At 46.0% G+C, this 21,481-nt stretch overlaps 1 protein-coding gene across 3 annotated transcripts in view; it reads right to left on the reverse strand.

Annotated features, from left to right (window-relative positions):
- Positions 1-21,481, reverse strand: part of UBE2O (ubiquitin conjugating enzyme E2 O) — a 66,844-nt gene that overhangs the window by 44,761 nt on the left and 602 nt on the right. The gene's annotated exons all lie outside the window — the stretch shown is intronic.

The raw sequence follows: 21,481 nt of genomic DNA on the forward strand, positions 1-21,481 counted from the left end.
ACCATGAACTGTATCACCTGAGACATGCCTCACAGAAATTCACATGAAAGAAACAGGGATTCCAAGCATGAATTAGGGTAACTCCTTGCCCTGGTGAAAGGAAACAGAACCACCTTGTATGGCTATGGTTTGCTCTGGGTTGTGGAGGGTCTTTTTAGAGTCTTGCCTTGGCTTCTGCAAGGAGCTCAGGGGTGGTCCACGCTGCTAACACAAACTAAGCAATTCCAACAGGACAAAGGTCAGGAGTAAGTCGAAAGGCACCTGGGACATTCTGGAAATGCTTTTTCACTTAAGCTTAAAAAAAAAAAAAAAAAAAAAATCCATGTCTCTACCTTCACAAGAGTCTTTTGAGTCAAATATCTCTGTTATAGTCATTCCACCCCCATCGGTGGTACCCCCTGGCTACTGAGAAAATGCCGCCCTAATAGAGGGGCTTGGGCACACCCATCCAGGGATCATGGATTCCTCCACTATCCCCCAATCAGCAAAGCTGGGCTCTCTCTGTGGTGGCACACTAGACTGGATCTAGCCCAACAGCCTGACACAAAGGACAACACTAAGGAGAGGAAAGGGGAGGTGACACACCCGGCACGGCACCGAGAGATGAGACGCACCAAGCCAGCTGTGAGCCACCATGAAGCAAACAGAGAAAGTTCAGGATCCAGATCCCGGTTTGTCTGAATCCAAAGCTGTGACCTGCCAAATACAGAGCAGTTGTATTTGAAAGCTACTATTTACGTAAAAAAACTAAAATATAAAAAAGGTATACGCACATACATAGAATACGTCTGGTCACAGTTGCTGTCCCTGGAGAGCGGAAATGGTAGGAGGGAGACAAACATTTCCTACATTATTTGTTTAAACCTTTTGAATGTTGTGATATTTGAATATAACATCTGCTTTAATAATATCTGCTTTAATACAGACACACACACACACACACACACACACACACACACACACACGAAGATTAAGATTTAATTTTAAAGTCGGCCTTACGAGGCAGACAAGCTAATTTGCAATATTTCCCACATGTTTGCTGCATGGGCTTCCAAACAATAGGGAAACAGAGGCAGAGCTAAACTAACTATTCCCCCAGTAGTGACCACTGGTCAGGTGCTGTGCTGGGCCTTCTCAAAGGTGATCTCATGCAATCCCCAGCAACCCTACAAGATTCTGTCTTTTCTAGTCATGGACACTGAGCTATCACAGGTCTACACGCCCATTCTGAGCCCTGTGTCTGAGGCCTCCTCTGGCTCACTTAACGCCTCTCAGTCCAGCCCTGTGCTTGGGGGCCGCATTCCCTGAGCTGAAGGTACAACAGACCAGCCTGTTCTGCAAAGCTCAGGGACAAACTGGCACAGAGCGGACAGAAAACAGTTAGCAAATGGCCCAGTCAGCTGGTCAGAGTTCCAGCCCTCTGGATGCTGCTGACTAACTGGGGATCCTGCAGATGTCACATCAAATTCTCATCATTGTTAGGTTGGGTGTGGTGGCTCACGCCTGTAATCCTAGCACTTTGGGAGGCCAAGGAGACTGCCTGAGCTCAGGAGTTCGAGACCAGCCTGGGCAACATCCTAAAACCCCGTCTCTACTAAAATACAAAAGGTAAGCTGGGTGTAGTGGCATGCACCTGTAGTCCCAGCTACTTGAGAGGCTGAGGCAGGAGAACTGCTTGAACCCAGAAGGTGGAGGTTACAGTGGGCTGAGATAGTGCCACTGCACTCCAGCCTGGGCAACAGAGCAAGACTCTGTCTTCAAAAAAAAAAAAAAAAAAATTCTCATCACTGCTCAGGGAAAACAGTCATTCTGAGATACAAGTATAAACTGATGCCACTTTTCTGGGTGACAGGTAAACCGAATTAAAAGCAGAAGGCCTGGAAAAAGAGACCCTCAAGCCTAGGCAAGAACAAAGTGGCAAAGGAGTTCTTGTTCTTGTTTTATTTTTAAAATACAATCCAGAGGCCGGGCACGGTGGCTCAAGCCTGTAATCCCAGCACTTTGGGAGGCCGAGGCGGGTGGATCACGAGGTCGAGAGTTCGAGACCATCCTGGTCGACATGGTGAAACCCCGTCTCTACTAAAAATACAAAAAATCAGCTGGGCATGGTGGCGTGTGCCTGTAATCCCAGCTGCTCAGGAGGCTGAGGCAGGAGAATTGCCTGAACCCAGGAGGCGGAGGTTGCGGTGAGCCGAGATCACGCCATTGCACTCCAGCCTGGGTAACAAGAGCGAAACTCCGTCTCAAAAAAAAAAAAAAAATACAATCCAGAAACAGGGCTGGGCAGGATGGCTCACGCCTATAATCCCAGCACTTTGGGAGTCCAAGGCAGGTGGATCACTTGAGGTCAGAAGTTTGAGACCAGCCTGGCCAACATGGAGAAACCTCATCTCGACTAAAAATACAAAAATTAGCCTGGTGTGTTGGTGTGTGACTGTAATCCCAGCTACTCAGGAGGCCAAGGAAGGAGAGTCATTTGAACCCAAGAGGTGGAGGTTGCAGTGAGCTGAGATTGTGCCACTGCATTCCAGCCTGAGCGACAGAGCAAGACTTTGTCTCAATAAATGAATAAATAATACAATCCAGAAACCAGTCCTTCGGTTTAAGCCTGTGAGTATCAGGGTAGTATCAAGGAGAGGTAAGATGTCAAGCTGCTACAGACAAGGTTCCTGGGATACCTGCAATGGCCATCAAGGGGGGCCACATGCACTGCAGCCAATCTGACAGGTTTTCAATGTAGACGTGGTCTGTTTTGGGAAAGATGCCTTCTAGAACACTAAACAACAAAAAGAGGCCAGGCGCGGTGGCTCGCGCCTATAACTCTAGGACCCTGGGAGGCCAAGGAGAGCAAACTGCCTGTGCTCAGGCGTTTGAGACCAGCCTGAGTAACATGGTGAGACCCCATCTCTACTAAAAATACAAAAAACCCAGGTGTGGTGGTGTATGCCTATAATTCCAGCTGCTCGGGAGGCTGAGGCATGAGAATCACTTGATCCCAGGAGGCAGAGCTGCAGAGATTGCACCACTGCACTCTAGCCTGGGCGACACAGTGAGACTTGTCTCCAAAAAAAACCAAAACCAAACAAACAAAAAAACAAGACCATGTCTGGTTTTGAAGCTTCCACTGATCAGCAGAAATACACAGGGATAACAAAAACTGAAAACCCTCTAGGACAGTGGCAAGCAGTCTTTTGGTATCTGACCCATTTTTAAGATTATTAAAGTGGGGGAAGAGGAAGGTTAGAGTTAATACAGTATGTACTTTGTACACAGAATTTTCTTTCCCCCCTGAGACACAGTCTCACTGTTGCCTAGGGTGGAGTGTAGTGGTGCCATCTTAGCTTACTACATCTTCTCCTCCTGGGTTCCAGCAATTCTCATGCCCCAGTCTCCCAAGTAGCTGGAATTACAGGCCCATGCTACCATGCTTGGCTAATTTTTGCATTTTTATTAGAGATGGGGTTTCACCATGTTGCCCACGTTGGTCTCAAATTCCTGACCTCAAGTGATTCACCCACCTCACCCTCCTCTAGGATTTCAGGTATCAACCACTGTGCCCGGTCTATAAACAGAAATATTCATATACTTATAAAAGAGTAGAACAGCCATCCACTGAAATAATAGAAGTTATCCCTGAGTGGTGGAATAATGGGTGACTTTTTTACCCACCTTTCCTATGTTCCTGAACTTTCGTATTAAGTATATAAATAACTTAATAGACCAATCAGGAATAAAGCTATAAATTTAAGACAGGGCCAGGCGCGGTGGCTCAAGCCTGTAATCCCAGCACTTTGGGAGGCTGAGGTGGGTGGATCACGAGGTCAAGAGATCGAGACCATCCTGGTCAACATGGTGAAACCCCGTCTCTACTAAAAATACAAAAAGTTAGCTGGGCATGGTGGTGTGTGCCTGTAATCCCAGCTACTCAGGAGGCTGAGACAGGAGAATTGCCTGAACCCAGGAGGCGGAGGTTGCGGTGAGCCGAGATCGCGCCATTGCACTCCAGCCTGGGTAACAAGAGTGAAACTCCGTCTCAAAAAAATAAAAAATAAAAAAATAAAAAAATAAAAAATAAAAATAAAAATAAATTTAAGACAAACAAAAGAATGAATCCAGCAATTTTTCTTTGGTGCCGGATTGTCAGAGACTGAAGATAAAGAGCATTATACCTGGGACTTTCCCTCCTTGCCAGACCCTGAATCCCTGAGAATCTGGCCAATGCCTCTGGGACCCTGCCCGCTCTTTCTCACCTGCTGCTGCTCTGGAGTCCAGCCACCACCTCTCTACCTAAAAGTGCTATCCAAGGTTCCTCAGAACTCCCAAACTGCCTCTCTTTACAAAGCATCTTACTTGAACCCTTGCCCCTAACATTAAAAGCTACTGGCCAGCACCCTCCTTATGAACAAAATTCAAAAAAGGTAACTCCTCTTAGAACAGAGTATAAAATGGGGATTAAAGAAAGATAAGGAGCATTTATTTCAACACTTAAAAGGCAATTATGCTAGGCCAGGCACAGTGGTTCACGCCTGTTATTACAGCACTTTGGGAGGTCAAGGTGGGCAGATCACTTGAAGTCAGGAGTTGAGACCAGCCTGGCCAACATGGTGAAACCCTGTTTCTACTAAAAATGAAAAAAAAAGAAAAAATCAGCTGGCATGGTGATGAGCACCTGTAATCCTAGATACTCAGGAGGCTGAGGCAGGAGGATCACTTGAACCTGGGAGGCAGGGGTTGCAGTGAGATGAGATCCCGCCACTGTACTCCAGCCTGGGCTACAGAGTGTGACTCCATTTTTTTTTTTAAGCCAATTATGCTAAATGCAATGCATTATCCTGGTTTGGATCCTTGAAGGGAAATAGGACACCAGTGGAAAACTAATCCAAACAAAAGTGTACAGTTTAGATAACAGTATGTGGCTGATATTAATATCTTTTTTGTGAGATGCAGTCTCACCACATTGCCCAGGCTGGCCTCAAACTCCCGGAGTCAAGTGATCCTCCCTCCTGCCTCAACCTCCTGAGTAGCTGGGATTACAGGCACAAAATTTACCATTTTAACAATTTTTAAATAAACAGTTCAGTGGCATTAAGTATCACTGTGCCTGTCTCAGTGTTAATTTTTCACTTTTGACAAGTAGATATCATGATATTTAAGATGTGAACATTAGGGAAAGCTGGGTGAAAGGGATATGAGGTTCACCCCTCCTTTCTGTGTGATCTTTGAAATGGTTCTATAAATGTAAAAAAAGGTTTGTTTAGAAACTGTAATTATGAGGGCATGAAATAGGACAGCAGTAAGAAATAAAGGAAGATGGGGGACAGGCTAAATCCACACTTCAAAGGGAGGCGTCTCTGGTTGCCTGGATGCTTCCAGGCATCTCATTCGCAATGTGTTCAAAACGGATCTCCCTCCACATCCCTCTGTCCACACTGCTATTACTGGCAGGACCAGCCACCTGGCCATGCTCATGAGAAGCTTGAGTCTCTGCCATCCTTCCCCTTCTTACTGCCTTTTTGTAGGGGACCACATGTCTACATCTATTGCTTTTAAAAAAGGTTTTTCTACAAGCTATAAAACTTAACGGTTTGAGGATATTGTTTAATGGAGACAGAGTTTCAGTGGGGGATGATGAAAAGTTCTGGGGGTGGACATCAGGGATGGTTGCACGGTAGGGATGGTTGCACAACAATGTGAATGTGAATGTACTTAATGCCATTGAATTTAAAATGGTTAAAATGGCAAATTCTGTTATGCATATTTTACTACAATTAAAAAAAAAAAAAACGTAAAGGCTCCTGGTCTCTCTTCTGATTACCTGAAAGGCCTGGCACACTATTGTCCCTATTCCTGCTCTGTCTCCCACCTCCCCCAGGGCACCCGGGCTCAGTTACACATGCCAGGCTGTGGAATGCATGCTTTACCTGTTATTCCTCAAAAGTCCTTCACACTTTTGCACCCCATCTGAGAAACCTTCTCCAACCACCTCACCTTCCCTTCTGCCTCACAACTCTAATTGAAAACTTTATTACTGTTCTCTTAGATTCAACAGATTTCAGATTTTACTGGGAGTCAGGTAATAAGTCAAATTGAACATCATTAAAATTATCCTTGAAAAATCCCTTAAATCCAACAGTAAGTCCAACATACCCAGTGTTTCCTCTTGCACTGGAACAGATCGCTGCTTCTTCCACTAAATATGGAATGAAGAAGTTTGTTCCCACTTAGGGGTCATTTTGTGTGAGAAGTTAGCACCTCCAGCACTCCAAGCCATGCATGCATAGGCAATGCCATGCACAAGGAGGGCACAGAGGACACAACTCACCTGCCCCATAAAATCCTCCTAACTGGCCTCCAGTCTTCCTAGCTCCCCACACTCCACCTTGTAAATCGTCACTAAATCACCCATTGCAAACTCTGACATAAGTCCTCTTGTAAAAAACAAATCCCAACTCCTGAGTCTGTCATCCAAAGACCTGCACACACAAAGCAAGCATGACACCAGTGGCCTTTCACAGGGGCAGATGATGGCACGGGGTGGGGGTGGGGAAGCCGCTGCCCGGCTTTAGCCCAAGCCTTTCTGCTCACTGCCGTAACCTCTCCTCACCTGAAGTAATAATGCCTACTTCAAGGGGTCCTCCAGTGACTGTGCCTAGATTGTGGCAGGTGCCAACAAACCTTCACTGTTATCACTTTTTAAAAAATTAATTTTTTTTAGAGACAGGGTTTCACTATGTTGCCCAGGCTGGAGTGCAACGACTATTCACAGGCACAATCCCACTACTGATCAGCCCGGGAGTTTTGACCGGCTCCGTTTCCAACCTACGCTCGTTCACCCCTCCTTAGACAACCTGGTGATCCCCCGCTCCCAGAAGGTCACCATAGTGACGCTGAACTTAGTGTGGACACTGATGGGCATAGCATACTACAGCCCAGAACTCCTGGGCTCAAGCGATCCTCCCACCTCAGCCCCCCAAGTAGCTGGGACTACAGAGCTGGCCATTGTTATCATTATTTACAGTTATATCCAGCCTCACCTGCCAGCACTCTCTCACCTGTCTTCTTCCACCCCACCTCTAGCTCAACGATCCTAAACGTTTCTATAACAAGACTAAGACATTATTTATCTCTTGTTTTTTTAATCCTCTCAAAAATCTGCAGCAGAATTTTCCAGAGGCTACATGAGGTGTGATGCCATTACTGCTCTGATGGCTAATAGAATGTATGCCTGGATATTCTTGGGTTTTTAAGTTTATTTTCTTACATGGTAAATGTTACTAGAAACAACCCATATAAGTAAAAGCTCACAAAGCTAAAAAAACTATTGGGGTCCTCAATACTTTTAAGTTAAATGAGTTTGGCCAGGCGTGGTGGCTCAGGCCTGTAATCCCAGCACTTTGGGAGGCCAAGGCAGGCGGATCACAAGGTTAGGAGTTTGAGACCAGCTTGGCCAACACGGTGAAACCCCATCTCTACTAAAAATACAAAAATTAGCCAGGCATGGTGGCAAGTGCCTGTAATCCCAGCTACTCAGGAGACTGAGGCAGGAGAATTGCTTGAACCTGGGAGGTGGAGGTTGCAGTGAGCTGAGATCCTGCCACTATACTTAGCCTGAGCAATAGAGTGAGACCCTGTCTCAAAAAAAAAAAAAAAAAAAGTTAAAGGAGTTCTGAGGCCTAAGTCTGAAACCACTGAAGTGAATTTCCTGCCTCTCTTGCCTTTGTGCACACTGGACTTCCCACCCAGGACGCTCTGCCCTCCATCGCTGCTATTCCAAGCTCTTATCTTTCAAGGGTGAACTCAAAAAGCCACCTCCATGACAGCATCTCCTAATGCTCCCCATCACATCCCTCAGCATCTTAACTGTGTCCTGCACATGGAACTAGGTCTTGCTCCCTTATGTGCACCACTCACTCACTGATCCCACTCATTCGCATGTGTGGAATCTGCCATTTCCCAAGTGCTCACTAAACAAATCTCACCGAGCACCTACTTTGGGCCAGTCACTGAGGATACAGCAGTGACCGAGATGCTTCCATGCTTCTCTTGCCTTCTGGCTGGGGACAGTAAACAAGACATGAAGTAGTAGAATCTCAGGTAATGCTAGGTGCTATGAGGGAAAAAAGCTGAGTAGGGCATCAGAGTGATGGTTCCCTCTCCTACCCAAGTTTCTAAAGCAGTGCTACCCAATCCAGTAGCCACGATGGTAAAAACAGCATACAGTCTCTTTCTAGTACTTCTCATATGAATTATACGTTGATATAATATTTTGAAGACATTAAGTAAAAGCTATTAAAATTAATTTCATCTGTTTTTTTTTTTTTAATTTTTTTAAATTTTGAGATGGTGTCTTGCTCTGTTGCCTAGGCTGGAGTGGCATGATCATGGCAGTGGGTGGCACAATCATGGCTCAGTGTAGCTTTGACCTCTGGGACTCAAGCAATCCTCTCACCTTAGCCTCCTGAGTAGTTCACACTACAGGTGTGAGCTACCACACCAAGGTAATTTTTGTACTTTTTGAAGAGATAGGGGTTCACCATGCAGCCCAGGCTGGTCTCAAACTCCTGGCCTCAAGTGATCTGCCTGGCTTGGCCTCCCAAAGTGTTGGCATTAGAGGTGTGAGCCACTATGCTTGGCCTCTGTTTACTTTTTTCAGCCGTGACTCACATTATATCTCTATTTTTCAGGATCCTTCTAGAGCAGAGGTGGGAAAACTATAGTCTGCAGGTCATGTCCAGCCTATTGCCTGTTTTTTTAAAAAATAAAATGTTGCCGGGCGCAGTGGCTCACGCCTGTAATCCCAGCACTTTGGGAGGCTGAGGCAGGTGAATCACAAGGTCGAGAGATCGAGACCATCCTGGTCAACATGGTGAAACCCCATCTCTACTAAAAATACAAAAAATTAGCTGGGCATGGTGGCGCATGCCTGTAATCCCAGCTACTCAGGAGGCTGAGGCAGGAGAATTGCCTGAACCCAGGAGGCGGAGGTTGTGGTGAGCCGAGATCGCGCCATTGCACTCCAGCCTGGGTAACAAGAGTGAAACTCTGTCTCAAAAAAAAAAAATAAATAAATAAAATAAAATAAAATAAAATGTTATTGGAACATGGCCACACCCATTCATTTGCTTACTGCCTCTGAATGCTTTTGTGCTACAATGGCAAAGCAGAGTTGCCGTGAAGACAGTATAGCTTGTAACACTAGGATATTTACCATCTGGCCCTTTACAGAAAGTTCTGCTGGCCCCTGATCTAGAGGGTAGGGCCTGTGTGGGGGTGCCTCTCTCCCCACAGCACCCAGCCCAGTACAGGGGGCAGCCGTGTAGCCAGTGAAGAGAACTTGCACTTGGGCAGCACAAACTGGCCTAAGTTTGAATTTGGGTTGGCCTCTGACTTGCTGTATGGCCTTTGTAAGTTATAAGCTTTCTCTGGGTTTCAGTCTTTCCTTCTTTAAAATGGGGCACTGGCCACTTTAGGGGAAGTGAGATGACACAGGTGAAGTGTGAGTTGATATTGCCTGGCTCTCAGCAGGAATCCACTGACAGTGAAGATAGCAATTTCATTGAAATGCTGAATAATCATTTTCCTCTTGGATTAGGTGTGTTACATTCACAACCATTATATTTTCATCCTAAAATAAAATGAAATCCAATGAAATTTCTTAGCAACAGCAGTGCATTAACAATAACTACCAGCAAGCAATGCGGAGGGAGGAGGACTCAAGCCTTTCTAACACTAAGGCACCGGCGGATGATGAGACCGCCTCATCCCTTTCCTGCCCCTCCTGCAGCCCACCTTTGGACAACTCCCAGTTCGTTAACACTAGCACTAGAAGAATAAGCAGAGGGGAGATAAAAGGCTTCAAATCAAAGTCAAGCCCACTGACATCAACAATGTTTGGAAGGGCCTATATCAGTGCAACTGAAAGGGCAGGCCCAGCCAACAGCGTCAATGACACTGGGAGTTTGTTAGACACGCTTTCAGCCCAGTGGAATTACGGCAATCTGTATCAGGAGACCCGAGGTGATGGCATGTGGCATTCACCTTGGAGAAGTGCTGAACTAGAATCCGTTTATTCATTCTCTCTTCACTTCTCCTCCCCCTCCACTAATAAACAGGGGTGGTTATAACTACTATCAATAGATGGTTCCTTTTTTTTTTTTTGAGACGGAGTTTCCCTCTTGTTACCCAGGCTGGAGTGCAATGGTGCGATCTCGGCTCACCGCAACCTCCGCCTCCTGGGTTCAGGCAATTCTCCTGCCTCAGCCTCCTGAGTAGCTGGGATTACAGGCATGTGCCACCATGCCCAGCTAATTTTTTTTTTTTGTATTTTTAGTAGAGACAGGGTTTCACTATGTTGACCGGGATGGTCTCGATCTCTTGACCTCATGATCCACCTGCCTCGGCCTCCCAAAGTGCTGGGATTACAGGCTTGAGCCACCGCGCCCGGCCTAATAGATGGTTCCTGACTCCTTCAAAGTAGCAGGCCTGGCGTAGCCACTGCAACTCCAGGCCCTGCCCCCAAGGGTCTTGGTGCAGGCAGAGCGCATAGCCTAAGCTGCGTTCCTGATTCATTTGCAGTCAGGTGGGCATTCTTTTTTCAATAGAGCCTCGTTCATACTTAGCTGTCCTCCTAAGGTAAGGACAGGGTGCTAATAACCATTCAGGAAACCTACATGTGTGGAATCTGCCATTTGACAAGTGCTTTTGACAGGGTTCTTACAGGGGAAACGCAGCCAGAAACAGGTGCATTTTGACCACAGGTGACGCCAGCTCTAGCTAGCTCTAGCCTAGTCCACAATGCACTCAGTCTGCCTGGGGAGCCCCCTGACAGAAGTTGCTAAAACAGTAACTACAACATGGTATATTCTGATTAATCTGCTCTTCCTAGTACTAAGATGCCCGTATGTCCCAGTCCTGGAGATAGTACTCTCAAAACAACCAAGCTTGGGCAATAAATTACTGTACATGGTCAATACCATGTAAGGGGGGTGCGAGACGAAGTGGTCTAGCCAGGGGCCCATACAGCTCCAGCACAGACTACAAGGCATCCGGAAGAAGACTAAGAATTCTATTTGTAGGTAAGTGGGAGGGAGCAAACTTTGGCCATCCATGAAGATCAAGAATCAACACGTGCACGATAGCACACAAGCTTTAGGATTTGCTGTCTTTGTTTTTCAAGGAGCTTCCCAACCAGGAGAGGGAATGTGGGTGTCCTATGGAGCATCAGAGGAAGGGAACAGCACAAGTGAATTGGGGAAAAGCAGTTGGACTGGCTGGAGTCAACTGAAGAAGCAGGAAGCGTAGGTGAGGGGCCTTGAATGACAAGCAGGGCATGATCAGAAGCTAGGTCCTGATACAATCCAGGCGATCACTTGGGAGGTCAGTCCTTGGGAGGTCAATTGGTGGCAGTGACGTTCACTGGTTGAAGGAGGGAGTAGAGGCAGGGAGACCAGGGAAAAGGCTACACTAGTGCAGGCACGAGACAAGCAGACAGCAAACCAGGGTTGTGAAAAGGAAATGCAGGCATAGGATGCAAAAGGCCTCTCAAGGAACTGATGACAAGTTAGAATGAGGGCCAAAGAAAGTAAATTAAAAATGACCCCAAATGTTCTAATTTTTAGAAGAGTCAAGCTTATGCATTTAGGAGTGAAGTATCATTACGTCTGCCACTAAGTTAGTACCAGGCATAACTCAGGAGGAAATATATACATAAACATACAGATAAAGCAAATATGGCAGGATGTTAACAACTGCTGACTCATAATGGTTGGAAATTAGCAATTACTGGCTTGATCTTTCAACATTTTGGTAGTCAATATTTTTTCCTATTAAAAAGTTGAGTCCTGGGTTCAGAACCAAAAATATAAAAGTTGGGGAACATTTTTTTCCCCAAGATGGAGTCTTGCTCTGTCACCCAGGCTGGAGTGCAGTAGCACGATCTCGACTCACTGAAACCTCCACCTCCCGGGTTCAAACAATTCTCCTGTCTCAGCCTCCTGTGTAGCTGGCATTACAAGTGCACACCACCATGCCCAGCTAATTTTTGTATTTTTAGTAGACATGGGGTTTCACCATGTTGGCCAGGCCAGTTTCGAACTCCTGACCTCAAGTGATCCACCTACCTTGGCCTCCCAAAGTGCTGGTATTACAGGCGTAAGCCCTTGCACCCAGCCAAAACATTTTTTTTTTTTTAAGTCCACAGACTTGGGCATGGGAAGGACAGTCACAATCACAAGACTTTACACCCAGAACGTCTACATGGCACGATGAAGCTATCAAGTAAGCAGCTGGGCATGTGATGTCAATGTGGAAGTCATCTACATACAGAAACCAGATGCAGCTATAGGCAGGGAGGCTACTCATGAAGAAAAGATAGATCTTTGGAAAAGCTGCACATCTAGGGTTAAGAGGAAGAAGACAAAAGGCAAAAAAGAGAAACGTGCGGTATAGTTTGGTATAATGGAACCCCAGGGAAGCAAATACCATTAAGATGGCATGATCAGCCAGGGCAGTGGCTCATGCCTGTAATCCCAGCACTCTGGGAGGCTGAGGTGGGTTGATCATGAGGTCAGGAGTTCAAGACCAGCCTGGCCAAGATGGTGAAACCTCACCTCTACTAAAAATACGAAAATTTGCTGGGCGTGGTGGTGGGTGCCTACAATTTCAGCTGGTTGGGAGGCGGAGGTTGCAGTGTGCCTAGATTGCGCCACTGCACTCCAGCCTGGGCGACAGAGCAAGACTCTGTCTCAAAAAAAAAAAAAAGAAAAGAAAAGAAAAAGAAAAAGAAAAACATTTCTAAAAGCCAGGCGTGTGTGTAGTTCCAGCTGCACTGGAGGCTGAGGTGGGAGCATTGCTTGAGCCTGGGAGGTGGAGCCTGCAGTAAGCTGTGATCACACCACTGCACTCCAGCCTGGGTGACAGAGTGTAAGGCTGACAGATCAAAAGGAGGGCAAGTACTGAAAAAATGTCAGCAAATGCAGTGACCAGAAATTCACTAGTCATTTGTGACCTTCAGGCGAGCTGTTACACTCAGTGGTGTGAGAGGCCAGACAGAAAATGACTTAAGGGGTGAGCAGGTCATGAGGAAATGGAGGCAGACATCCATTTCCCCCAGTACAGTGCTGGGATGACCCAAAAGCACACTGGGGGACCAGAGAGATGCTTTCTTCCTTGGCTTGAAGATGATGTCATCAAACTTCAGGGCCCTCAAAATCCCTTAAGTAATAAAACAGTCAGAGCACATGAATACCAGGATGCTTTCAGCACTGCATATGTGATGTCCTGATGCTCCCGTCCCTGGAGACGTATTTGTGTGTCTATACTTCCCACCTGCACTAGGGGCAACCACACACAGTCTGCTGGATCTGCCTGTCAAGGCGTCTATCTTCAACTGCCCTTGTCCAGAAGGAGCTCCCCAAACAAAGGACCAGAATTAAAAGGAGGAGGAAGAACATCATTAGAGCCGGAGCCGCTGAGTGTGGAAGACCAGCTCTCTTGCAGGATGCAAATGAAGGACTCTCTTTTTAAGGGTGCCTGCAGGAAATCTCTCTGTCATTGCTAGCAGGGAGTTTTCACATTATTGTTGGGTAGGATTGACTGCCTTTTCTTTTTTTTTCAAGCATGACTCAGTGTCTTAATTTTTTTTCTTTTTTTTACTTTAAATTACAGTCAGACTGTTTCCCAGGTATAGTTATGCTATCAATGTAAACCAAAAGTGACCTCACAAGTGTCTTATTCCTTTGACCTAGCTGCAGAACATTAAATGTTGCTGTGGTCTCTCTAAAAATGCAAACTCATTATCGCCCAACCAAAGAACCAGCTTAAAACCAAAAGGACATTCATTCCAATCCTTATTGCCCACCTAATACTTCTGAGTGGTATGTCAATTGACTGCAATGTTTAAACCATAAAAATGTGCTTTTCACAATATTGCCTCAGGAGAGCAAGCCTCCTACAAGTATCTAGGGGTGACCTGGACAAGGCTGACCCAAGGATCCAAAACAGTCAGCCTGGGTCCAAGGACATTAAACCCTTAACCACACAGTAGAGCTAATATGAACGAATTAAACGCAAATAATCTTGGAGTAGATAAATCCAGAGGGTTACCCAGTAACACAATTATATTCTGAACTACAACAAATTGCAATAAGCATTTTGCTCTTCCCTGGCTGTAACCACACACGTCAAGTGGCTCCTGACTCCTGACAGAGTTCCCCCTAGGCTGGTTGGAATGCCAGAAACTGAAGCAATTCCAAATAGGCACTCCTGCTCAATAAGAGCTGTAAATGTGGATGCGCAGCATTTAAACCACGACCTTCTCCAGGACTGGCACCTATCCACAGGGCAAGTGGAGCCTAAGGAAGGAGCTACAATCAAAAAAACTGAGATCCTACAGAGATAAGTGACAGCCTCTTGTAAACTAAAAAACACATTATAGACTTTCCTGATTGTAACTTTCCCCCTATGGATTACCACTTTAAATCAGCAACTCCCCACTGCCATCTAGAAGCAGGCTAAGCCTTCGGTGAGGAAACTCAAAAAGCTTCCATTAGAATAGCAGTACAGATCACATCCTCCTGGGTGAAAACCCACATGACACAAAAAACCCTGTCTCCAACTCTGAGGGGACCGACCACCAGGGGCAGCTGACACTGATCACATGCCCAGGACTGTCGTGCTGGCAATTCATGTTACACACGACAATTGCACCCTTTTAAAAAAAGTGCTGGCCCCGAACTGGTTCCATTGGATTCCATGAGGCCCAGTAGTGGGTAAAGTAGTAAAAAAGAGAAAAAGTTCCTCTTAGTTTAACAGGAAACAAACAAATAAACAAACAAAAAACAAAAACAAAAAAAAACCCCAAACCGAAAACAAAACAAAAGAGAGAAACAAGACTAAAAGTGAAACAGAGACAGAGAAGGTGCAAAAGACCTCTAATATCCTGAAGCAAAAACACATGGAAACTCAAGGGAACAGGAACTGAAATTGAGGCACAACTCAGCCTCTCTCCAAGGAATCCTTCCTGAACTTGTCTCATGACTCAGCATTCCCAGCCGGAGGATGACAACAGCAGCAGAGGGGACAGGAGGTCAAGCTGGAGCTCCCAATGCTGACCACTTCTGAGACAACACAGAAACTCCAGTTACACAGAGTGTCTGCATATTTGTTTTGCTCTAGGAGTTGAAGTTTGGGAATAAAACCAGTCTTGGAATGAATTAGAGTACAGAGGTTGCTTCATTCAACATTGAGGGGCATTCAAAGGTTCTCTAGAAATAGAATGTGTTTTTGACAGTTATTTTGAGAATGACTGAGGGGTCAGGGAATGAAAAGTGAGGAACAGCAGAAGCACACACCGCCAGCGCAAATGCAGTATTCCTCCCATCCTGCTCCCTACCCAGAATCTCCCTCCCTCCTGCCCACTGGTACAACTGCCACCCATCCCAACATCCTGCGCCTTCCTCCCTCCTCACTTGTAGTACCTCCTATTACAGTAAGACTTTCAACTGTTTAAAGCAGGGATGATTAATGCCAACCACAGGGTTTGTGATTCATGTTGGATCAGGGCACTCAGTCACGTATAGTAATGATCTATGAATCCAGAACTTCAGTATTCTCAGGTGAGAACAAAGTAAGTACATTTAGTTCAATTTGTATTCAGGTTCCTCCACTTAGAAGTGTGACACTGGGCCGGGCGCGGTGGCTCAAGCCTGTAATCCCAGCACTTTGGGAGGCCGAGGTGGGTGGATCACGAGATCAAGAGATCAAGACCATCCTGGTCAACATGGTGAAACCCCGTCTCTACTAAAAAAAAATACAAAAAATTAGCTGGGCATGGTGGTGTGTGCCTATAATCCCAGCTACTCAGGAGGCTGAGGCAGGAGAATTGCCTGAACCCAGGAGGCGGAGGTTGTGGTGAGCCGAGATCGCGCCATTGCACTCCAGCCAGGGTAACAAGAGCGAAACTCCGTCTCAAAAAAAAAAAGAAGTGTGACACTGGACAATTTACTTAACTTTTCTGTTCCTCAGCTTCCTCCTCTGGAATATGGGGCTAATAATAGCACCACAGGGTTGTTGTGTTAAGTAAAACAGATGAAGCACTAAGAGTGCCTGGCACACAGTAACAGTATACTGTATCATGATTGCTCTTATCTTAAAATACAAAAGCAATACTCTATCATCCTTGTAATTCATAATCTCATTACCTGCCTTTTGGGAATTTTTTCAAAAGAGATCTTTCAGACTCTGGAAACATGAATACACACATATAGATTCATTCCATCCCCCTCCTGGAAGATGGCTGAGGTTACTTTAAATGTGCATTACTGAATTTCTTATAAAGTAAAAGAGGTAGGAAGTTCATGAGTATTCCTAGAAGAGGTTTAATAAAGTCAAATCTATAATCCACCTGGTCACTAGCAGCAGGATCCATTAGGAATTCCTACACCGGTGAAACAAGCCCCCTCCCCTCTGCACCTTTTGCTTCCCAAGGTGCCTCTTCGGTGTAGCATCACCCTCTGTCGCATGGAAATGATCTCCTGAAGGGGCGGGGCCGGCTCTCTCTGACAGACATCAGAATGCTGTCTGCTAATAACCAAGTGGCCATCCTGGGCTCAACCCAGATACACTTCTGGTGATTCTATCTGTTCAGGCTCATTTCAGGGGTTAGGAAGACAGACCTTGTTTCATTGCAGAGGGAGAAAATGAGGCAGTGACTTGGTCAAGGTCATTCAGAGTAGGTGATAGCCAGGAAGAACACCCAAGGGTTTTGGCTTCCAATCACAGGAGAAAACACATGCCCCTCATCCGGGGAAAATGCCCTTGAGTCAGGCAGCAGACAGACAGAAGCACGATCAAGACACCGAGGCCCAAGAGTTAGGGGAAAATCAAGGGACAAAGAATAAAATCGCAGAACAGCTGTTAAGAGTCTACATGTGCTGTGATCCTATCTGAATAAAACGCAATTTAGATTCACTGAGTCCTGCATCACGGTTAACCTTATATAACTTCTTCATATTACATCACTAAGAACAATTGCTTTTAATGGGCTGGGCACCTAGACAAGTGAGACAAACTTCACGTGCCACGATGCTACACCTAAATAGCTTTCCCCATGGAAATGCTGGCCAGAGTAGGAGCCAAAAATAAACTGAAAAGCCAATTCCTGAGGGATCTGTCATCAGGAATGTTTCTCACACACAGCCTCATAAAAGCAGGGTGATCACAGACAGCCCTAATTTAGAGGCATTATATCTAAAACCTGGTGAAACCCTGAATGTCATGGCAACTTAAAACAAAAGACAATGCAAAAGAGATGAGAAAGCACACAAAAGCTAAAGCATAAACGGTTTGCCTCCCAGACGAAAGCTGAACTTGAACTGACAGACAGCAGTCCTGCTCCCTTCCTGGCAGGGGGCTGTTCTGCCCAACCATGACAGGTGGAGACCAGAAGGACACACCATATCTAGCCAGTGTGCATGAAGGTTTAAGTAGCTGCTGCATTTGGCTTTATTACAAATTTTTACTCAAAGAATGACCAGTGATGGGGAAGGGGCAAGCCTCTTCTAAGGAGATCCAGGGCCAGATGGACAGAGTCTCAAGTGGATACATGGCTACCTCGCTGAAGGGGTCAGAAGACAGGAGAAAGGAAGGAGCATATAAAGCAGCACTGGCCTTGCTCTTTCTGAGCCCTTAAGAAGCTTAATTTTGGTGGCTGGAAGCCTCAGGAACACAACCATAAATTCCATAGCTTCATGGAAGAACTTACTTTGTTTCTGTTGCTATTTTCATGAAGGTGGCAGAGAAAGGACATGACTTGCTGCCCAGTCTCTTCATCTCTCTTTGTAAATCTGTTCATTAAAAAACTTGAGACTAAGATTAGGCCTTTACTCATTGCCCTCCAATTTACAGTGAAAATTACAAAAATATATCACACCTCCCTCCAACTTACAGTGAAAACTACAAAAATACGCCACACCCTATGAAACACTCCACATTAAATAGATACTATTAAAAAAATCTGGCCAGGCACAGTGTCTTATGCCTGTAATCCCAGCACTTTGGGATGCCGAGGCGAGCGGATCATGAGTTCAGGAGTTCGAGATCAGCCTGGTCAATATGATGAAACAATATAAAAATTAGCCAGGTGTGGTGATGTGTGCCTGCAGTCCCAGCTACTCAGGAGGCTGAGGTAGAAGAATTGCTTGAACCTGGGAAGTGGAGGTTGCAGTGAGCCAAAACCACAGCACTGCACTCCAGCCTGGGCAACAGAAGGAAATCTCATCTCAAAAAAAAAAAAAAGTCAATGGGGCGGGGCATGGTGGCTCATACCTATAATCCCAGCACTTATGGAGGCTGAGGCAGGTGGATCACTTGAGGCCAGGAGTTCAAGACCAGCCTGGCCAACATGTCAAACTGCTGTCTCTACTAAAAATACAAAAATTAGCCAGGTGAGGTGGTGCATGCCTATAATCCCAGCTATGTGGGAGGCTGAGGCATAAGAATCACTTGAACCTGCGAAGCTGAGGTTGCAGTGAGTTGAGATTATGCTACTGTACTCCAGGCTGAGTGACAGAGAGAGAGAGAGAGAGAGAGAGACTCTGTTTATTTATTTATTTATTTATTTTTAAACTCACACAAAAATAATTTCAATAGGTAGCAGCTTAAAAAAAAAAAAAGTTTCTCAAAACCGTCACTACTGTAGTCCCAGCTACTTAGGAGGCTAAGGCAGGAGGACTGTGTGAGACCAGGAATTTGAGGCCACTTAAGCAACACAGTGAGACCCCCATCTCAAAAATAATAAACAAATCAGTAACTAAAAAAAAAAAAAAAATCTGCCACTAGATTATTCTATCAATAATTGGGTTCTAGGCTGGGCACAGTGGCTCATGCCTGTAATCCTAGCACTTTTGGAGGCCGAGTTGGGTGAATCACCTGAGGTCAGGATTTCAAGACCAGCCTGGCCATCATGGTGAAACCCCCATCTTAAAAAAAAAAACAAATAATAATTGAGTTCTAAAATCTCATAACTAGTCAATCTTGGTCTAATGGTTTTTCCTTTACAGCATACTGTCACCTTGTTGGAATTTATAAGGAGCAGGAGGTGAGAAGAAAAATCATCCTAAGCTACAGTGCTGCAAGGTCCCAGGAGCCACCCTACCATCCTGGTTGGTGGTAACAGACCAGGAGACATTCAGCTAATCAGTCATCTGTGTCTATAGCTCATAGTATCAGACCTACCAATCAGGTATAAATTCCACCCTCCAAAACAAACATTCTAAATCCTAAAAGAACTGGATCTTGCCACCCATAAAACAGCATTACATTTCACCACTTCCTTGGAATTCCTATGTCCCTTGGCTTTTGCTAAGCCCAGAAGCTACAGTGACAAAATACTACCACCAGAGCCACAAAACCAATTTCAACAAATTGAAAGCAAGTCACAGGAGGCCAGCTGCAAAATCTATCCAAAGTAGTGCCTCAAAGGTTTTTTGTTTGTTTGTTTTGACAGAGTTTTTCTCTTGTTGCCCAGGCTGGAGTGCAATGGTGTGATCACAGCTCACTGCAACCTCTGCCACCTGGGTTCAAGCAATTCTCCTGCCTCAGCCTCCCGGGTAGCTGGGATTACAGGCATGTGCCACCATGCCCGGCTAATTTGGTATTGTGAGTAGAGATGGGGTTTCTCCATGTTGGTCAGGCTGGTCTCTAACTACCAACCTCAGGTGATCCATGAGCCTTGGCCTCCCAAAGTGCTGAGATTACAAGCGTGAGCCACCGCGCCCAGCCGTTGTTTTCTATTTAACTCCAAAATAGGTATTTCGGGTCAAATTCTGTATAATTACACATGGTGCAAGAGGTAGACAGAACATTACTGTAAACAAAGTTAACCACCAAAGTCAAGACAGACGGTAATAACAACTGATAAACATGGCGGCTCCCAGTATTGAGCTGGGCCTGCCTCCCTGAGTGCCAGGGCAGGAGGCCACAACACAGGATGCTGCAGTCAAATGAGTTGCGTTCCAAAAGTCACAAACCGCTAGAGTAGATGGGTGGTGAAAAACATTCTTAAAAACTCACAGAATGACACCAGCAATCATCTGGTGTCAACTCTTTTCCTGACACAATACTGGGGTAATTTTTAACCAGCATTCTACTGCAAAAAAGTAGCATTTTCCAAATACTCTTGCAAATGGACTGATAATCTTCTTTCCAAGTCTCAAAGCTGTTGCCTGATTTGCATTTCTCTGAGGGGAAGTAAGGTCCTGTGTGTGGATTTGTGTCTGTGGATGTATGCGCATTCGTGAGAAAAAGACCCTGCTGGCATCAGCAATCACTTCTGCCACTAGGAAATGGATCGCTGGCTCTTCTCTGGAAGAAAAGTCCACTCTTCTCTGGAGTGGACTTTTTTCCTGCTCAAGCCGATGCCACAGACCCCTTTGTAGTTTGGCACGAAGCCCCATTCCTCTGTAGTCTTGTCTCCCACTGTATGAGAAATCCAGATCAACTTCCAAAGTGTCCTCCCCTGAAATCAGACCTCTCAACCTCCCAGGGACCTAAAACAGCGTAGGCCTGAGTACAGCTTGGAAATGTTTTCTTGAAGGGGAGGGGAAGTAGGAGAGGAAGAAGGGGTGTGAGATACAGGGGTGTGTGTGTGTGTGTGTCAATTACTGATAGGAATTCACACACAGGAAAACAAGCCACCAAATCGACCCTAGTTCAAGGTTTCAGGTTTATGATGACAAGCCCTTTTGCTTTGTAAAACTGCTATATTCACTAGCATCACCCCAAAAACCATATGGGAGTCTGAGGTCTGCTTAACAGCCTCAGGTCAAGAAAAACCCTTCAGATTTCCAAATTGGTGACTCTCTTCTACCAGGGTTCTGGAATATTTTTTTCAAGGAGTCAAAATGCACTTAGGAGTCACCAATCCCGGTCGCAGCTGTCAGAATCCCCCCAGTACTATTCATATCGGGGCTCTAGTTGCTAAGGATGTTACTCACAAAGTTCCCCGCAGCAATTAAAATGAGGCAGCAGTGTAAAACAAAAAGAGGCTGGGTGGCTTCACCATAAGGCAGCCTGTCATCTAGTGAACTTCTTGGGTTCGGCTGGGATTTTCACCTCTATCTTTGTTTTGGAGTGCCCACAACGCCTCCCTGCACGGACCCGGCACGGCCTTCATTTCTGGATGCACAATGCAGCACCCAGCTCCTTGGGGGTCAGCAAAACGCCGCACTGGTGTCATGCCGAACGCGCCCCAGAGCCTGAGAAGTCCCCACAGGAGTCGATCCACGTCTCTAATCTCGAGGCCGACACCACAGAATAGCATGGCGTAGAAGTCCCCTCAAGTCGGGAAACCCAGGGCCCCCCCAGTCCCGGGCCAGCAGTGCCCGGCTGGCGTGTGCGCCCAGGGCTGCTGCAATGACTTTGCATGGAGCATACCCTCCACTGGGGCTGTCCTCCCGTCTCGGCTACTGCAGTGGCACCGCGC

Source organism: Saimiri boliviensis, chromosome 17, assembly GCF_048565385.1.
Source record: "Saimiri boliviensis isolate mSaiBol1 chromosome 17, mSaiBol1.pri, whole genome shotgun sequence".
Taxonomy (NCBI): domain Eukaryota; kingdom Metazoa; phylum Chordata; class Mammalia; order Primates; family Cebidae; genus Saimiri; species Saimiri boliviensis.